The sequence below is a fragment of the Pogona vitticeps genome, chromosome 1 (genome assembly GCF_051106095.1).
Source record: "Pogona vitticeps strain Pit_001003342236 chromosome 1, PviZW2.1, whole genome shotgun sequence".
NCBI classification, from domain to species: Eukaryota; Metazoa; Chordata; class Lepidosauria; order Squamata; family Agamidae; genus Pogona; species Pogona vitticeps.
Window position 1 is genome coordinate 305,244,986 of NC_135783.1, and position 17,290 is coordinate 305,262,275.

The 17,290-nt window shown below is 42.0% G+C and overlaps 1 protein-coding gene and 1 pseudogene across 2 annotated transcripts in view; one reads left to right on the top strand and one right to left on the bottom strand.

The window, feature by feature from the left end:
- Window positions 1-17,290, top strand: part of AVEN (apoptosis and caspase activation inhibitor) — a 131,763-nt gene that overhangs the window by 78,011 nt on the left and 36,462 nt on the right. The window lies entirely within an intron of this gene.
- On the bottom strand, window positions 2,165-2,314 carry LOC140703569 (U1 spliceosomal RNA; annotated as a pseudogene).

Below are 17,290 nucleotides of genomic sequence, written 5' to 3' on the forward strand. Positions count from 1 at the left end.
CATTCTTGTTCTTCCTCTTGCCATGGAAAAGACCATGATGTTTAGAGGTGCCTGCTTAGCAGATGAACTCATAGAAGATGTAGCAGGATAGTCTTCAGTAGACACCTATCCCTGCACAAGGAATCTCATTGTGTGGTGCGTGCCATATAGAAGTTTAGGGAAAGATTTTTGGTGTGGATAGGTAGGACAACTTTTTTTTAAAAAAAGGAAAAGAACCCCATAGATGTCACCTGTGTAATTTCCCCATTTCTTCCCCACCCCCCAGATGTTACCTGAAAACACTGTCCTGATTTTAAACTATGGTTGCATTTGTAGATGCCATTTTTGTTTCTAACAGTTGGTGTATTTCTATTACGTTTATGGTGTATATATGTGATTTTTTTTTAAAAAAAGAGTGGGTTTATTCTTGAATTATTTCAGTTCCTTCTTGTTTGTGTAACTAAAACCAGTAGAATGAGCCTGCCTTTTTAAAGCGGCGACAGGGGTGGGGGTGCTCTCCTCCCGAGCCCTCGGCCACCGCCCAAGGACGCCCGGTGTCTCCCGGGCTGGCTGGCTGGCTAGCGAGCGAGCGAGCGAGCGCACACCGGGTGGATGGTCAGCCCCTTCCCGCCCCGGGCGGCTGCCTCTGAGCCCTCGCTCGCCCGCCGTCTAAGGACACCTGGTGCCTCCTGGGCTGGCTGGCAGTGCTTTGCCATCATCGGTTTCCCGCTTGGGGAACCGATCATGCCAAAACAATGCTTTTTTAAACATCTGATCGGTGGTTCCAAAATGACCGCCCTCTGTTTTCTGGACGGATTCCTCACTTACCGAGGTGATGAAAATGGCCGCCCCTATGGAGGATCTTCGCTGAACTATGAGTTTTTGCCCCATAAGAACGCATTAAACTGGGTTTAAAGCGTTCCTAAGGGGTTTTTTGTTCCGTTTAGCGATGTTTCCGGTTAGTGACGTTAATCCTGGAACGGATTAACATCGCTATGGGGAGCACCACTGTATAGCCATAGAATCTGGATTTTTAAAGAAGCAGCAAAATATTTACAGTTGTGGAGGCTCAACATTTAGTGTTGAATATCCCTGTAAACTATGAAGGGCCACCATTCTTTGGCACTTAATTAAAAGTGTATTTTTTTTCTGGTTTTCCTGACCATCCTTTGACGATTCTTTCTGTGTGGACTGCTATAGACTGTGGTCTGGAGTTAGAATGTGGGCACAATAGACTCTGTAGTAGGCATAGCCTTCAGATGGCTTGGACTGCCCCAGGCAATATGGCCAGTAGTCAGGGATTATGGATGTTGCAGTAAAAACATTTGGAAGGCACCAGGTTTGCATGGCCAAGTCATCCAGGTCTCTCTTGTTTGGTGCAGGGTGGTTGGACAGTAATGTACATACGTTTTAATATAGGATATTTTATATTGTCTTTTTAATGTTTTTAAGTTTTAATATTGTTGTACGCCGCCCAGAAGCCACTGGTAATGGTGCAGCTAAAAATATTGTAAATAAATAAATAAATAAATAAATAAATAAATAAATAAATAAATAAATAAATAAATAAATAAAGTAAAATAAAATAAAATAAAATAAATAAAAAATTAAGAGGCCAGTGGACTCTGGTCTGTTGAAGATGTACGTTATCATAAATGTGTTGGCCTTAAAGCATTTTCTTCTTGCAAAATTAGACTGATACAGTTACCTTGCTGGAAATTATTTAGAGTGAGAGGAAAGGGAATGGAATGAACTTACGTGGTGTATGTTTGAATTCCCAGTAATTAATTACACCAATTACATGACTCTGGGTAAGTTACTACTTCTCAATTTAGCCTACCTAACAGAGTTTTGGGAATAAAACATATACTGTATTTTTTGCTCCATAAGACACACTTTCCCCCCCAAAAAAGTGGTGGAGAAAGTATGTGCGTCTTATGGAGTGAATACAGTAAAAAAAGGGGTTCAGCCACCACCACCCAGAAGCCTCTCACTGCCATGCTGGGAGGCCTCTGAACTGGCACCAAAGACTGCTTGCTGTTTGGACCTCACCATTCTGCACTGCTGGCTTTCCAGTATCTGCTTCTTGCAGCCCACCTGGAAAACCAGCAAGGCTAACAGGCCTATGGCAGCAGGCAATGAAAACAGCCAAGGACCAAAGGGGAAAGAGTAATTCTAGAAAGACCAGGGGAAACCACACAGTCCCCCACTTAGGCAGTTGATTTTCCCACATTTGGGGAAATCACAAGGGTCACACATCCAGAGTGCAATAGATGAGCCTTATCCTGGGAAAACCACTTTTGCAATAATGGTATCTCCCCTGCCAGGTATGCGTTGGAATGGCCCCTGAAAATTCTTCCCCTTTCTGTGCCCTATCCCCCAAAGGCAGGGTGACCCCCCCCCGGCTGCACCTCCTGATCAGAACAGGGCTGCACAGCCCCAGTCCCAAAAGAGGCCAAGAGAGCTACTCAGTGTTTTGGGGTGCCCCACAGGACCCCCATCAGGGGCTGGATGTTCTCCCACAATCCTCCAGTGCACAGATATTAGCATACCTAATATGCGGGGAAGGCAGGGAAAGTGGGGAAATTCAAACTTTCAGTTACTGAAGAGGCTGCTTGTCTGCTTCCTTGCTAGTCCAAGCAGTTAGATTGCTGGGAGAGAGACCTGGGACTGCCTGGTATTGTTGTTTTAAAATGTAAAATGTAGTTTAAAAGCTGCTTGTTTTGGGTTAAACTGTGCTTGGGTGAAAAGGTGCTCCGTTTGAGCTGAAACCTGCTTGTGTAGAAACGTGAATAGGACTACTTGCTTTAAAAGCTGCTTGTTTTGGGTTAACCTGTGCTTGGGTGAAAAGGTGTTCCGTTTGAGCTGAAACCTGCTTGTGTAGAAACGTGCATACCAGTACTTGCTTTAAAAGCTGCCTGGGAAGCCTTTCAGACCAGCGCCGATCAGCTGTTAGGTGGGGAGAGGGGAGGGGGAGGAGCAGGAGCAGGAGCAGAGAAGAGCACAAAATGGCTGCTGTCTGCAGGGTGCCTCCTGGCTTTTAGCTGTTTGGGGCTCTTTTTTGGCTGTTCTGGAGTCTACCAAGGCACTGTGAAGAGGAAGGCTCCGTCTACAGTACCTGGTAAGTGACTTTCTTTTAAGTTTTTAAAAGTTTCTGACCTTCCCCCCCCCCCATAAAAATGCATTAATTAATTTTCAATGCATTTCTATGGGAAATTTGGATTCAACTTGCAAACTTTTCAACTAGTTCTGGGCATCTAATAGGGAATGTATTTCCAAAGGGTGTTGCAGCAAGGAAACTAACTGTGCCTCGTGACTTCTAACTGGATTACAGTACCTGCTTCCTGATTTCAGCTACTATAGTTTGTATTCAGTATTTTTGGCTCATCAAGAACATTCTTCCTGGCTTTGTGTGGCCTAACCTGTTGTGCCTTGCATGCTATAGACGTTCAATTATGTCAGAAAATGGAGATTTGGTCTTATGCTGAGCATGTGCTACTGCTGGTGAATGGGATCAGTTTAAGCTTTGTGTTGCTGTTCTTTTGCATAACCTAAAGTAAATTAGGAAAACCAACTGTTAAATAGTTTAATTCCACTATTTATCCTCCACACAACTAAAAGGGACCTCTCAGTGCAGTGCCAAATCAGACAAACCATTTCTAATTTAATGTAGGCTTGAGCTGTAGCTGGGCAGAGTTGCACAACAATCTCATCTGCCATTGAGACATTTCTATAAGCATGGGGAGGAGGTGGATGAAAGGAAATGTAAAATACAGTGGTGCCTCGCAAGACGATGTTAATCCGTTCCATAGAAATCACCGTCTTGCGAAAACATCGTCTTGCGAAATCAAATTTCCCATAGGAATGCATTGAAAATTAATTAATGCGTTCCTAGGGGAATTTTTTTTAAAAAAAAAGGAACTTAAGGGTTAGGGAGCTGGGGAAGCACCATGGGAGGAATGGTGGGGGGTCCCCTCCCCGCAATCACAAGCTTTGGACGTCCCCCCACTAGTCCTCTGATGGTGCAGAAAAAGCCTGCAAAGTGCTCTAAAGCCGGCCGGGTGGTTTCGGGGCACCCCCGCCAGGGCTCTGATGGTGCAGGAGAAGCCATCAGAACCCTGGCGGGGGTGCCCCGAAACTGCACTCCCTGGCTTTGGGGGTCCCCCGGGGCTTACCTTGCAGCATGGGAGGACTCGCGCAGGTCCCTCTGCACAGCGATCGGCGTTTGGAGAGGCTTGACTGAAAGCAGTTTTAAAGTTCCCGCCTCTTCCTCCAGCCTTCAGCAAGCCTCGGAAGGGAAAATGCTCTTTTTTCCCCTCCTTTTCCCTTCCGAGGCTTGCTGAAGGCTGGAGGAAGAGGCGGGAACTTTAAAACTGCTTTCAGTCAAGCCTCTCCAAACGCCGATCGCTGCACAGAGGGACCTGCGCGAGTCCTCCCATGCTGCAAGGTAAGCCCCGGGGGACCCCCAAAGCCAGGGAGTGCGGTTTCGGGGCACCCCCGCCAGGGTTCTGATGGCTTCTCCTGCACCATCAGAGCCCTGGCGGGGGTGCCCCGAAACCACCTGCACCCGCTTTAGAGCACTTTGCAGGCTTTTTCTGCCTTTTCAGGAAAAGTCTCCAAAGTGCTTTAAAGCGGGCACGGGTGGTTTCGGGGCACCCCCGCCAGGGTTCTGATGGCTTCTCCTGCACCATCAGAGCCCTGGCGGGGGTGCCCCAAAACCACCCGGCCGGCTTTAGAGCACTTTGCAGGCTTTTCCTGACTGTGCAGGAAAAGCCTCTGAAGTGCTCCGCGCGGGTGATCGTGGTGCGAAAAAGCCCCATTGGAAGAATCATTTTGCAATGGGTAAAATGCACGCAAAAAAACCATCATAAAGCGATTTCATCGTAAAACGGGGCAACCGTTTAGCGAGGCACCACTTTATAGGTAGAGTGGTATAGGTTTTATCACTGGCTGATAATGGTCTATATTAATGCCACTGTTGACTGCTGTTCACTTTACATGGTTCAAATGTTATTCTGTTATAGTTTATTAAACATTTTATTACACTATTTGGTTCAGAATATATTTTCACTGTGTTCCTCCTCTAAAAATTAAGTGCGTCTTAAGGTCCAGTGCGTCTTATGGAGCAAAAAAATACGGTACCACTCTGTCATCGTTAGAAGTAACACAGGATACAAATCTCACAAATAAGATTACAATAAGCAGGAAATATACTTCTTTCTCATTTATAACTTTTAGTATAAAGTATTTGGCTGAATCCAGGGTAATTCTAGTGGGAAAATGTATGAAAAAACAACCGGAAATATCTTTCTTTGAAGACAGTTTGTTTTGTTATAAATTGTACAAGCAACAGCACCTAGTATAAGGAAACTTTTAGTAGTGACAATATGTAGAAAACAACCTGCCCAAGTGTAATTAAGATTCAGGATTTGAACATGCTGAATGATGAAATCAAAGCTTGGAAAAGTTACTTTTTGCATTACAATAATGGTTAGGAAATCCCCTAACCATTATGACCATACTGACCATTATTTATAGTTTTTTTTTAAAAAGTTACCAAGCTCAGATGTTAAATACACATGAAAAATTGCCAGCTGCGAATGGATACACTATGCACAGGTTTCCCTTTCTCCCGTTTTATATTACAGTGTTTTTATGATGCCTACGTAAAGGGTTGAAACACCTGTCATTCAATTCTGCAACACAACACATGGAGGAGGGTGGCGGGCGACTGAGACTAGGTTATCTTTAAGAAGCGAAGTGTGCGGCTTATAAACCACCTTAAAGCACTCTCTGGGCATGTTTACAAATTAATTATGCAGGCTACACATTGCCCCCACCCCAGCAAGCTGGGTACTCAATTTACTGACCTTGGAAAGATGGAAGGCTGAGTGAACTTTAAGCCGGCTACTTGGGACTGAACCCAGTGATGAGCAGGGTTTGGGCTACAGTACTACAGTTTAGTACAGTACTGTACTACTGTAGCCCAAACCCTACTATACTACAGTTTAGTAGGGGAAGAAATGGGGGCAGTGACAGATTTTACCTTCTTGGGCTCCATGATCACTGCAGATGGTGACAGCAGCCACAAAATTAAAAGACGCCTGCTTCTTGGGAAGAAAGTGATGACAAACCTAGACAGCATCTTAAAAAGCAGATACGTCACCTTGCCGACAAAGGGCCGCATAGTCAAAGCTACGGTTTTTCCAGTAACGATGTATGGAAGTGAGAGCTGGACGATAAAGAAGGCTGACTGCCAAAGAATTGATGCTTTTGAATTGTGGTGCTGGGGGACACTCTTGAGAGTCCCCTGGAGTGCATGGAGAACAAACCTATTGTAGTGAACAACCCTGCCCTCACCTGTCCGTCACAGCTGAGCAGTGGACAAGGAGCCAATGAGTGGACGGAAGGCGGTGCCAAGGGGGGAGGGGGCTGGATATAAAAGGCTGGTGTATGGAGTATGAGGATGGGGTGAGTTTCTGTGAGTGAGAGAGATTCTGGTAGTGAGAGACTATGAAACTTAAGAGTGAACTGATAGTGAGATACAGATCTGTGAGGACGCTGAATGGAACAGAGTTGGTAGAGCTTTAAAGTTAAAGTAAAACTGATTCAGATTCAAGTGATTAGCAACCTGTGATTTACCTACTGTATATTAATCAGATGTTAACCTCCCTGGTCAAATAAATAAGTTTCAAAAGTACACATGTCTCCTTGAGTGAATGGTATTGAGACAGCAATACCTGGTGGCAGCGAAGAAGGAAGAAGAGCGAGAACCTTGTGAAGGCCTGGGGGAATAGGGGCTTCAGAGGAGATCGCCACACCTATCAATTCTGAAGGAAATCAACCCTGAGTGCTCACTGGAAGGACAGATCCTGAAGCTGAGGCTCCAATACTTTGGCCATCTCATGAGAAGAGAACACTCCCTGGAAAAGACCCTGATGTTGGGAAAGTGTGAAGGCAAGAGGAGAAGGGGACGACAGAGGATGAGATGGTTGGACAGTGTTACCAAAGCTACCAACATGAATTTGACCCAACTCTGGGAGGGAGTGGAAGACAGGAGGGCTCTGGTCCATCAGGTCATGAATAGTTGGACACGACTTAACGACTAAACAACAACTACAGTTTAACCAATACGTCACGAGGCTCCCTTGCTTATTTTAATTACTACTTAATTTTTATTGTACTCTTTCTTATTTTTGGTAAGCCATTTTCTATAATATATAAACAGAAGACCATTAAACAGACCTAAAGAACTTTTTAAACAGACGAAAAGTATACCCTACCCACGTAGTGCTCATTTTAGACTGTGGAGAGTAGGGTTATACACTGCCACCTCTTCTTAGGCCTCAGATTGAAGGGAAGGGGAAAGAGGGTGCTTGCCTCTCTTCATTTCACTGGTCACCTGGGATACTCAGGGATTCCTTTTTTCCCTTTTTGTTTTCTTTCCAAAAGCAACCCATATTTCCTTTTCCTTCATGTCTAGGATGTCCCCCTATTCAACAGAGACTCCCATTCTCTCTATGTGGCTCCATTTCTCTGCCATACTACCTGGCACAGGCCCACTCACTTCACTGTGGAAAGGAATGGTACACTTGAGGACAGGAGTTTAAATGACGAATTCCTAAACACTGTACTTCGTAACAGCAGTGCTGAAAGAATTTTAACCACAAGCCGGAAATGCTATGGTACAGTCAAGTTGTTATAGCAACTAGGACAGGCAGAGAGAGAAAAAGACAAAGAATATGCATAGTTTTAATCCTGCCAACAACATAATCTTCTTATTCAAATTTGTTAGAGAACTAGCATGCCTACTATAGCACTTAAAAATATTTAATAAAGACATTACTATTAAAATCTCAGCCGGTGCTGAATTAACTTCATTGAGGTTAATTCAAAATTAGCATAGCACGTTATTTTTCAAGCAACAATAAAAAACACTCTAGAACAGTGGTTCTTAACCTTTGTTACTCGGATGCTTTTGAACTGCAACTCCCAGAAACCCCAGTCAGGACAGCTGGTGGTGAAGGCTTCTGGGAGTTGCAGTCCAAAACTCCTGAGTAACCCAAGGTTAAGAACCAGTGCTCTAGAACATTAATTCATATTGTTTCCAAGTTTGTTCTAGAATCTGAAACCTACACATTACCCTCCAGAAAATTTTACTAAGAGTATGTTAGAACATTAATACTTCTTCCCAACACCTTCAAGACTCTGAAACTTGCCACACCACTCCCTTTTCTTACTCCGAAACATACAATTAATGACAATTAAAAGACCTTACAGGAGACATTTCTTCAAGACCTCCATTACTCCACAATGTCTAGATGTCAAAACAGAAGTAGTCTAAGTGCTGATGTAACATTTAAGTAAAATATCTATTCTAGTTGCAACCAGCAATTATAGTTATACCCACAATTCTAAGTGCCCAATTGGAATATTTGGGGGGACAAAAAGGTCAGATTTAATAGTAGCTAGTGAGGGGTCCAGGGTCTGCTATAAAATTATAGAGCAAAGAGCAAGGTACAGATGGAATATAGGAGTACTAGTTCTATTCTAGAATGTAATGCTTGTAATTTCTTTTACTGTGCAGATACCATCTGGAGCACAGCAGGTAAATAGACCTTGGAGGGAAATAGGAATAATGAATGTTATAATGAATAAAGTCTTAATAATCTAGTGAGCAGTCAGAACAGCAGAGACGTAAACTTTATAATGAACTTGAGTTTAACACAGGTACATCCTGTTATTTTGTAGTACATATAACCTACTAGGCAAATGCCTCAAACAGAATAGGAGGAAGTGATGGAAAACAGAGAAGGTAAAATAAACATTCTAAATTATGTGAGAATCCTCCATAGATTTAGGCGGTTCGCCACAGATAGACAGCAATGTCTATATATAAAATTTACCCTTCATAGACAGACAGTGAAATTAATGTACAAAAAGAGAGAAGACTAATACACTACTATCCTTCCTGACATGTTTTAAGTATCGAGATCAGGGTTCCTCTTGTGTATTATCGCTGACCTAAAGGTGACTCTTCACGTTCTAAATCTAATTGCTTTCAATTCTGTGTGGGAAATTAATTCAACTAGGCTAAAGATGAAAACCAGTGTGCTGCAGTGAACATAGTGTTGAATTAGTAATCAAGAGGCATGGGTTCAAATCCCCATTTGGCAATGCAAACTATATTGGGACAACAGGAAACTATATCTTAAACATCTCTAATACCTTAAATACTCTACTAGTGTTATCATAAGTCAAGTGACCTGATGCCATGTAAAAAACAACAGACTAAAATCAACATGTAAAACATATTTATTTATTTATTTATTTATTTATTTATTTATTTATTTATTTATTTATTTATTTATATCCCGCTTATCTGGTCAGTCTTAAAAAGTGGACTGTAATCTACAAAAGCTTTTGCCATAACAAGGTTCAAAAGTCTTGTGAAAAGACTAAGAAGAGAATGGAATGGTGTCAAAAAAAATGGAAAAATTGCTATTAGACACTTTTTCCAAAACATTGCCATGATAATAATAAAATATGCAACAATAAAAATTGTGTTATCTTGATGTAAAACTGTATTACTACCTTGTGAACGTTCATCTTTAGGGCTCTCCTTTTTGTTCAATAAAGTAAGAGACAATTTGAAATCAAACCATCGTTCTGTATTTATTAATTTTGGAACAGGTATTTCAACATCAACATGTTTAACTTCAAACATCTCTTGTGGCTGAAACGTAGCTCGCAAGGGTGTCCATGAACTGTTCTCAAACGGGTTAACATTCTTTAAGTCTCAAGGTCCACCTAACGTTCTTTCGGGCTCTTGGGTCTCCCCTTCCTCTTCATCAAGGGTTAGAAGGGGGAGGGTCTCCTCGTCTCAGAGCCAGCCCCATAGGGGAGATCCTTCTCCTTGTTGCTCAAGCCACGGTCCGGGAAGAAGCCCATCTTCTGGAGCTCCTCCAGATGCCATGCCCGCTTTGCCTCTTGCTCCCTTAGGATCCACTCCTTCTCCTCTCTTAACTTCTTTCGCCACTCCTTTGTCTTGGACTCACCCCAATAAGATGGTCTTGGGGTAGTCCTTGTCGACGTCTCCTTTCGGCTTCAGCATGAGGGACACGAACCTGCTCCCATTTGCCGGTCCACGGATCCTGTACCCAACCCCCCGGTATTTCATCCCAGGTCGCCTTTATATCCCCAATTCCCGCTTCCACCACCCCGCTGAGTCCCTCCCGCCTTTTCCCAGTCAGTCTGGGTAGCCACGCTTAACCCCCTCATTCCCAGCGCCAGATCCCAAGTATCTACCCCCTGGTGTTTCCATCCTCTAGCCCTTATGGCTTCCTTCATTTCCAAGGTATCTGTACTCCGATGTTCCTTCCTGGGGGGAGAGGGTGGTGGGGTGGTCTGAGTCTCCCTATGTACCACGGGGAGCGATGGCACTCCCATAAACGCCTCCTGTCTTTGCTTGGGGACTTCACATACCTGCATTGGTCAAAACTAACCATTTAACTATTTTATGGAAGGTCAAATAATCTGTGCATCTTTCTAAGCATTACCTGACAGTGGCTGTCCAAGGTCTCACTCAAAGGCCTTTTACATAACCCAGTTTCTGATCCTTTTTTTAAAACTAGAGTTGCCAGCAATTGGATCTGAAACCTCAAGGGAAATAGTCTGCTCTTGTCTCTTTTTTGTGCTATGAAGATTGAGAAGTTCTCTGCAATTCTCATTTAATTTGAACAGTTATAGTATAAAGACTTAATATTGTTTTTAAAATAAGTATAGTTAAGAGTTATTGGGAGCATCTTCTCTCATATGAGGTTAAAAACATAGTGTTCAGTGTTTAATTTTTTAAAAAGTAAAGATACAAAGAAAAAGGAATTAGCATACTGTAGACAGACTGATAATTCAAAGATACACATACCAAAAATCTTGGTAAAATTATAGTGCTTATCACATAACTGAATTTAATCCATACTGACTTTCAAGAACAAATGCAGTTTTATCCCATTTTAAAAGATGGATCTTAGCGTTTAGGTTTTGAGTGTGACTTTATGTAGAAATGATGGTGCAAAACTCAAAGCAATGTAATCTTACGAGTTTTAGAAACTAAGCATGTTCAGGAAATTTAACGTCCAATCATACATCCAAAAGGCTTCATCTGAATTCCTATTGTGAACAAAAGAAAAGTAATTTTAATCTTCTTTTGCTCTTTAAGGAATGAATTAGAGTTTTAATTAGTGAAAGAATCATGTTCACAGTTAATATTATTCTTGCCTTTAAAATGAGAAGATTATAATGGAATGGTACAGAACAGTAATCTTTAAAGGTATTTATCATCTATTTCAGAATGAACTGTTAGTTCAAGTGTATTACAAAGTCCTCTTTCTAAAGAGTGCTACAAATTATGCTGTCATAACTTACCCATTTCCCTAACCTTCTGCCATATCAGAGGCTGAAATTCTGTTGCTCATGTAGTAAGTTACAGTAGAGTAAGCCTATGGAGTCAACAGGGATTTGGTGAGTTATCTCATCCGTAAATTAAAGTAATTAATAGACCTACTTTAGTTGCGACTTGCTTTAACACAAGAAGAATCAGTGGGTGTACTGTAGTCCAGTGGTTCTTAACCTGGGCGATAATGCCCCCCAGGGGGCGATTTCATTTTTCAGGGGGGCGGTAGAACGAAAAGGGGCGGCGTGGGGGCGCTGGAGCAGAAGGGGGCGGTAGGGGGGCGCTGGAGCCAGCCAAACCTGTGAAGATGGCTGTAGCCTTTTTACAGTGTGCATGAATATATATTTTCCTCCAATTTTAATTTAGTTTCAGACTTTTTGTCTTGAAATTTTTAGTTCCTGCATTTGTTTTTATGCCCTTTTTATATTTCTTTTTGGGTCTTAAAATTCACTTGCAACTAAATCATTAAATGTTACTTTTGGGGGGCATTTCATTTTCTTGGAATTTAATTTTGTTTTCAGGGGTCATTGGATTTAAGTGAAATAAATAAATAAATAAATAAATAAATAAATAAATAAATAAATAAATAAATAAATAAATAAATAAATAAGATATCACCGCGGGGAGGGGGGCGATGATAACTTCCTCAATGGCTCAAGGGGCGTTTCTTTCAAAACGGTTAAGAACCACTGCTGTAGTCTACTTTGCTATGCAACGTCGTCCTTTTAAGGAGAAAGGCAGAGTAAACATAGTTTAAATAAAACAAACAAACAAACAAACTCAACTTCTGGAGAACATTCCCTCCTTTATGAAAGAAAAGAGAACCTTCTTTCAGAGAACAAGAGTTTAGATCAGGGCTCCCCAACCTCTGGCCCGTGACTCAGCAGCGGTCTGAAGCCTAGGCAGGACTGGGCTGCGGACACACATCTCCTGCCCCTGCAAGCGCTGTTGCGTGCATGTGCGTGAGCATGCTCCACTCCTGCGAGTGCTGCTGCGTGCATACGCATGAGCATGCTTTGCCCGAACACCCTCGCAAACACTGCTACGCGCATGCTGGTAGCCACACTTTGTGAATAAAATAGAAATTGGACAGTGTTGCAGAAAATGTTGATAAGATTATTTTCTAAACAAGAAGACTAGTTTTGCAACTGAAGCAAACCTACTATATTACAATGTGCTCTATTAGTATTATGGAGCCAATAGCATTTTATGTGTATTTTGCCAGCCTAGTGAAACTAGCTGTTTGGTAATAACCTCTAACTGACATGCAGTACATTGCTGTTCAAACTTTCATTTTATGACACCTCACATTTTTAATTGAAATTACATAAAAGAAACGACTTTTATTCGAAATAAACAGAACTCAGTAATTTTTAAAAAGTATTAACTGTTACAGGCTTCCTAATATACTCAGTATGTTACTCTGTACATTTGTGCACATGCACTTTTCTTGATAGGAATGTTCAGACATTTTCCTGGAATTATAGTACACATCTCCCTGCAACAATGGTGGAGTTAGGGGTTCCAGGCCCCCATGTAATTCAAAATGCAATTTATTGTAGTCATATCTTTGATTTTTTTGGTTCATTTTATTTTATTATATTGGTGTGTTGTGATTACTGATTTATGTTTATTGTTCTCTTCTATACACTGCCCAATGTGACCTCTGGCCAGATGGATGGTATAAAAAATATCAAAAATCAAACAAACAAACAAACAAATGTATAATTTTTATGTCTCCGAAAACTATACGGATCCCCCAAAATCCACAAAGACTTCATCCCACTCAGGCCCATTGTAAGTGCCATTGACTCCCCAACATATGAATTAGCAAAATACCTAGCCACCCTCCTACAGACCCACATTGGACAAACCTCATCCTACATCAAAGACTCAGGACATTTCATAAGCAAGATTAGCACCCTAAAAGTCAACCCCGGGGATAGACTGATAAGCTTTGACATTTAATTTTAATTTTATTTATTTATTTTATTAGATTTATACCCCGCCCATCTCAACAAATGGTCTACTCTGGGCAGCAATAGTATCCCTATTCGCCAAGGTACTGATAAAGAACACTTTGACACTCATCCAACAGATCTTTTCAGAAGACATCAAGGCCCTTTTCCAACACTGCCTAACAACCAGCTATTTTCAGTGGGATAATGAGTTCTATGAACAGAAAGATGGAGTGGCCATGGGGAGCAAACTTCTACATGGAACATTTTGAAAAACAGGCTCTGGCTACGGCCCCCTTCGCACCCACAGTCTGGTTCCGATACGTGGATGACAATTTGGAACCACAGTGAAGAAAAACTAGAATAATTTCTAAACCAATAATTTCAATAGCATCCACCCAAATATACAATTCACCATGGAAAAAGAAATAGAGGGCCAACTCCCTTTCTTAGATGTCATGGTCATATGCAAAACTGACCTCCGACTGGGACACATGGTTTACAAAAAACCCACCCACACAGACCAGTACCTACACAAAAATTCCAACCACCACTCACAGCAAAGAGGCATAATCAAAACACTGGTAGACCATGCAAACTGTGAAGCCCAGTTTCTCAGCACCGAACTCAGCCATCTGAATTGGGCCCTACAGGCAAATGGGTATTCCAAGAATGAAATCACAAGCACCATCAAACTGAGAAAACAACAACAAATTGAAGAGGAAAAACAGCCACCCACAAATAAAGTATTTCTGCCATACATCAAAGGGGTCACAGACCGCATGGGGAAACTTTTGAAAAAACACAACCTACCAAGAGTTTTCAAGCCCACCACAAAAATACAACAAATGTTAAGATCAGCAAAGGACAGAAGGGACCCACTCACCACTGCAGGAGTATACCGGATACCTTGCAGTTGTGGACAGGTATATATTGGAACCACAAAATTTAGCATCCACACCATAATCAAAGAACATGAGAGACACTGCAGAATAAAACAACCAGAAAAATTGGCAGTAGCTGACCATGTCCTAAAACAAGCTGGATATGAAATTCTATTTCAAAATACTGGACAACACCAGCAATCATTATGTTAGACTGCACAGGGGAGCCATTGAAATCCACAAACACTAGCAGAGCTTCCATAAAAATGTTTAAAACTCAACAAAGCCTGGCTCCCAGCACTGAAAAATACAGTGTGCAAAAGGTCAACAAACTCTACCCAGCCACACGGACTGGTGATCACTGCACACAAAAGACCACCTAACAACACCCATCAATCAGTGACAGATCATCTCTGTCCCTTATCACAACAATACACCCACAACAAAAAACACGCTGATCACAACAATCACCCATCTCCTGAACATGACAAAAGCTGATCCCACAGCTATAAAAACTGTCCAAACAAACTGCACCAGAGCACAGACAGAGTTCTGGCTCCTGTCCTCTGAAGATGCCGGCCACAGAGACTGGCGAAACGTTAGGAAGAACAACCTTCCAAACACAGCCAAAGAGCCCAAAAAACCCACAACAACCATAAGACCCTGTCTTATTTCCAGAGAAACACAGTAATACTATTTGAAGATTCCTAGGAATTTAATGTACTCTCTCTTTGTGGCTCATCCCAGCTTAGTTTTCAAAATCAAGACAAGAGTGGGTGTGTTTGGGGTTAGATATCCACTAGACATGGGGGTACAGTGGTGCCCCGCATGACGACGATAATCCGTTCCAGGAAAATCGCTGTACAATGAAATCGTCGTCATGCGAAAAAAATCCCCATTGGAATGCATTGAAAACCGGTTAATGCGTTCCAGTGGGGAAATACCTTGTCGTGCAGCGAAGATTGCCCATAGAGGACCGCCAATCAGCTGTTTTAAATCGCTGTCTTGCGAAGCCATTTTACGAAGGGAAGCCATTTTGTGGAGCCGGAAAAATCGTCGTTTTGCGAAGCAAGGACCTAATCATCATAAAGTGGATTTCCCCCATAGGAACCATTGCTATAGCGATCGCAAAAAAGTCATCGTACTGCAGTTTCGTTGTACTGCGGGGTCGTCGTATTGCGGGGCACCACTGTGTTTGTATTCGTATATGAATATGAATATCCCCCCACAGGTGGAGATAATGATTCCACCACTACCACAAGCTCAACAGAGCCACTACCGTGAGCTCAACAGAGCCTTCCTATCACTCTGTTGCTCGCAATGGATTAGCCACATCCCGCCTCCTGCCAGGATTGGATAATCCATTGCGAGCTACAGAGCAATAGGAAGGCTCCATCGAGCTTGCGGCAGCGGCAGAATCATGAGTGGACCATCCGGCCCCATGGAGCCGGACCCTCGTTATCTCCACTTGTGGGGGGATATTCGTATACGAATACCCCCATCTCTAATATCCACCATCACAACAGACAGCCATCTTCTCACCATGCCTGACTAATCTAAAGGAGGATGGGGTGGAAGGAACAAGTCTCATTTTCTAGATCAGTAGTTCCCAACCTTGGCTCCCCAGATTTTATTGGACCAAAACTCCCAGAAGCCTCCACTACTAGCAATGCTGGCCAGGATTTCTGGGAATTGTAGTTCAAAAACATCTGGGGACACAAGGTTGGGAACGCACTGCTCTAGATAGAGCATACGACTGGAGTTCCATGATGTCTTGGATTAGGATAAACAAGAATTGAATGAAATCTTCTTCTACTTATGGTAGAGAAGACATAGTCTACCATTACAAGTGGGAGGAGCAATCAATTGAAGGATATTTTTCCTCGACTAAAGGAGACACTAAATACAGTTTTTTAAAAGTATCAGAAAAGACAGTTGAACACTGTTTGGCCTTGGAGTGACCATAACAAAATAAGATGCAAAAGGCATCTCCGTGAACTTTTTTTTGAGTCTTAACTAAGATTTTCCATTTATAACTGAAAGTCAGTTGGAACTACAAACCTCTCTCAGGCTTGTTATCTGTTGGTTGCCTAGCAACTATGACTTTGCATACATGCAAGACATTAAATACTTTTATATTGCCTATTTGCTTTGTGTTTTAAAGCATGAAAACTGATAGAACATCTGAAGGCTGAATATATCTATCCTTATCAATAGGCAAATGCATTAAAATGACTCCACAGATAAATATGCCTTAGTTAAATATGCATGAGACTAATAATTGAGTGCTAATATATATTCAGTGCCTGAAATAAGAACAGTGTTCAATTATGAAATTATACTCAACCATTTTATTTGTTACTAATTTGACTTAGAGTGTCTAATTTGACTATCAATGCAATAGACAGTTTTTGTTTGGAACATAATTGGCCAGGATTCAAAGCATTGTGCATTACATTCTGCACATGTACTGGGGCTTTTCTTCCTGTTTTCTGTAGCAGGTATTTACAACCCACCATCTAGTAGTTGCTTCTCTGAAAGTTGTAAGACCTTGCATGTATGATGTGGCATAGGACAGTGATATTTAATTAATCATCTGTTAATTAGTCACTGTCAAACAACCGGACTCTCACTATGAAAAATATAAGACTTCTTTTCCCTAGAAAGACATTTATATGTTTATAGGGTTGCATTTATGTACTTACCAAAAACATTTCATTCGTGACACTTGTTTTTAGGCAGGAAAGGGGGGCAGGTGGATTTGGAGACACGTCACTTCTCCTGAGTTACTACTACCATTCTGAAAGATCCCAGATGGATAATCCATGGCAAGTAGAGTCAGAAAGAGCTAGCACATGACACTTGGAGAAGGACATGGGGTTTGGGGTGAAGCAAAGTTTTAGTAATTTTTATGGTATAAAGCCTGTCTAACCTAGACTACTTCTGCTTAGGGTCAAGGTACCACTGTACTTTCTATTAATAAATCCATTAGCTGCACATCTAGCACCAGCCAGAAG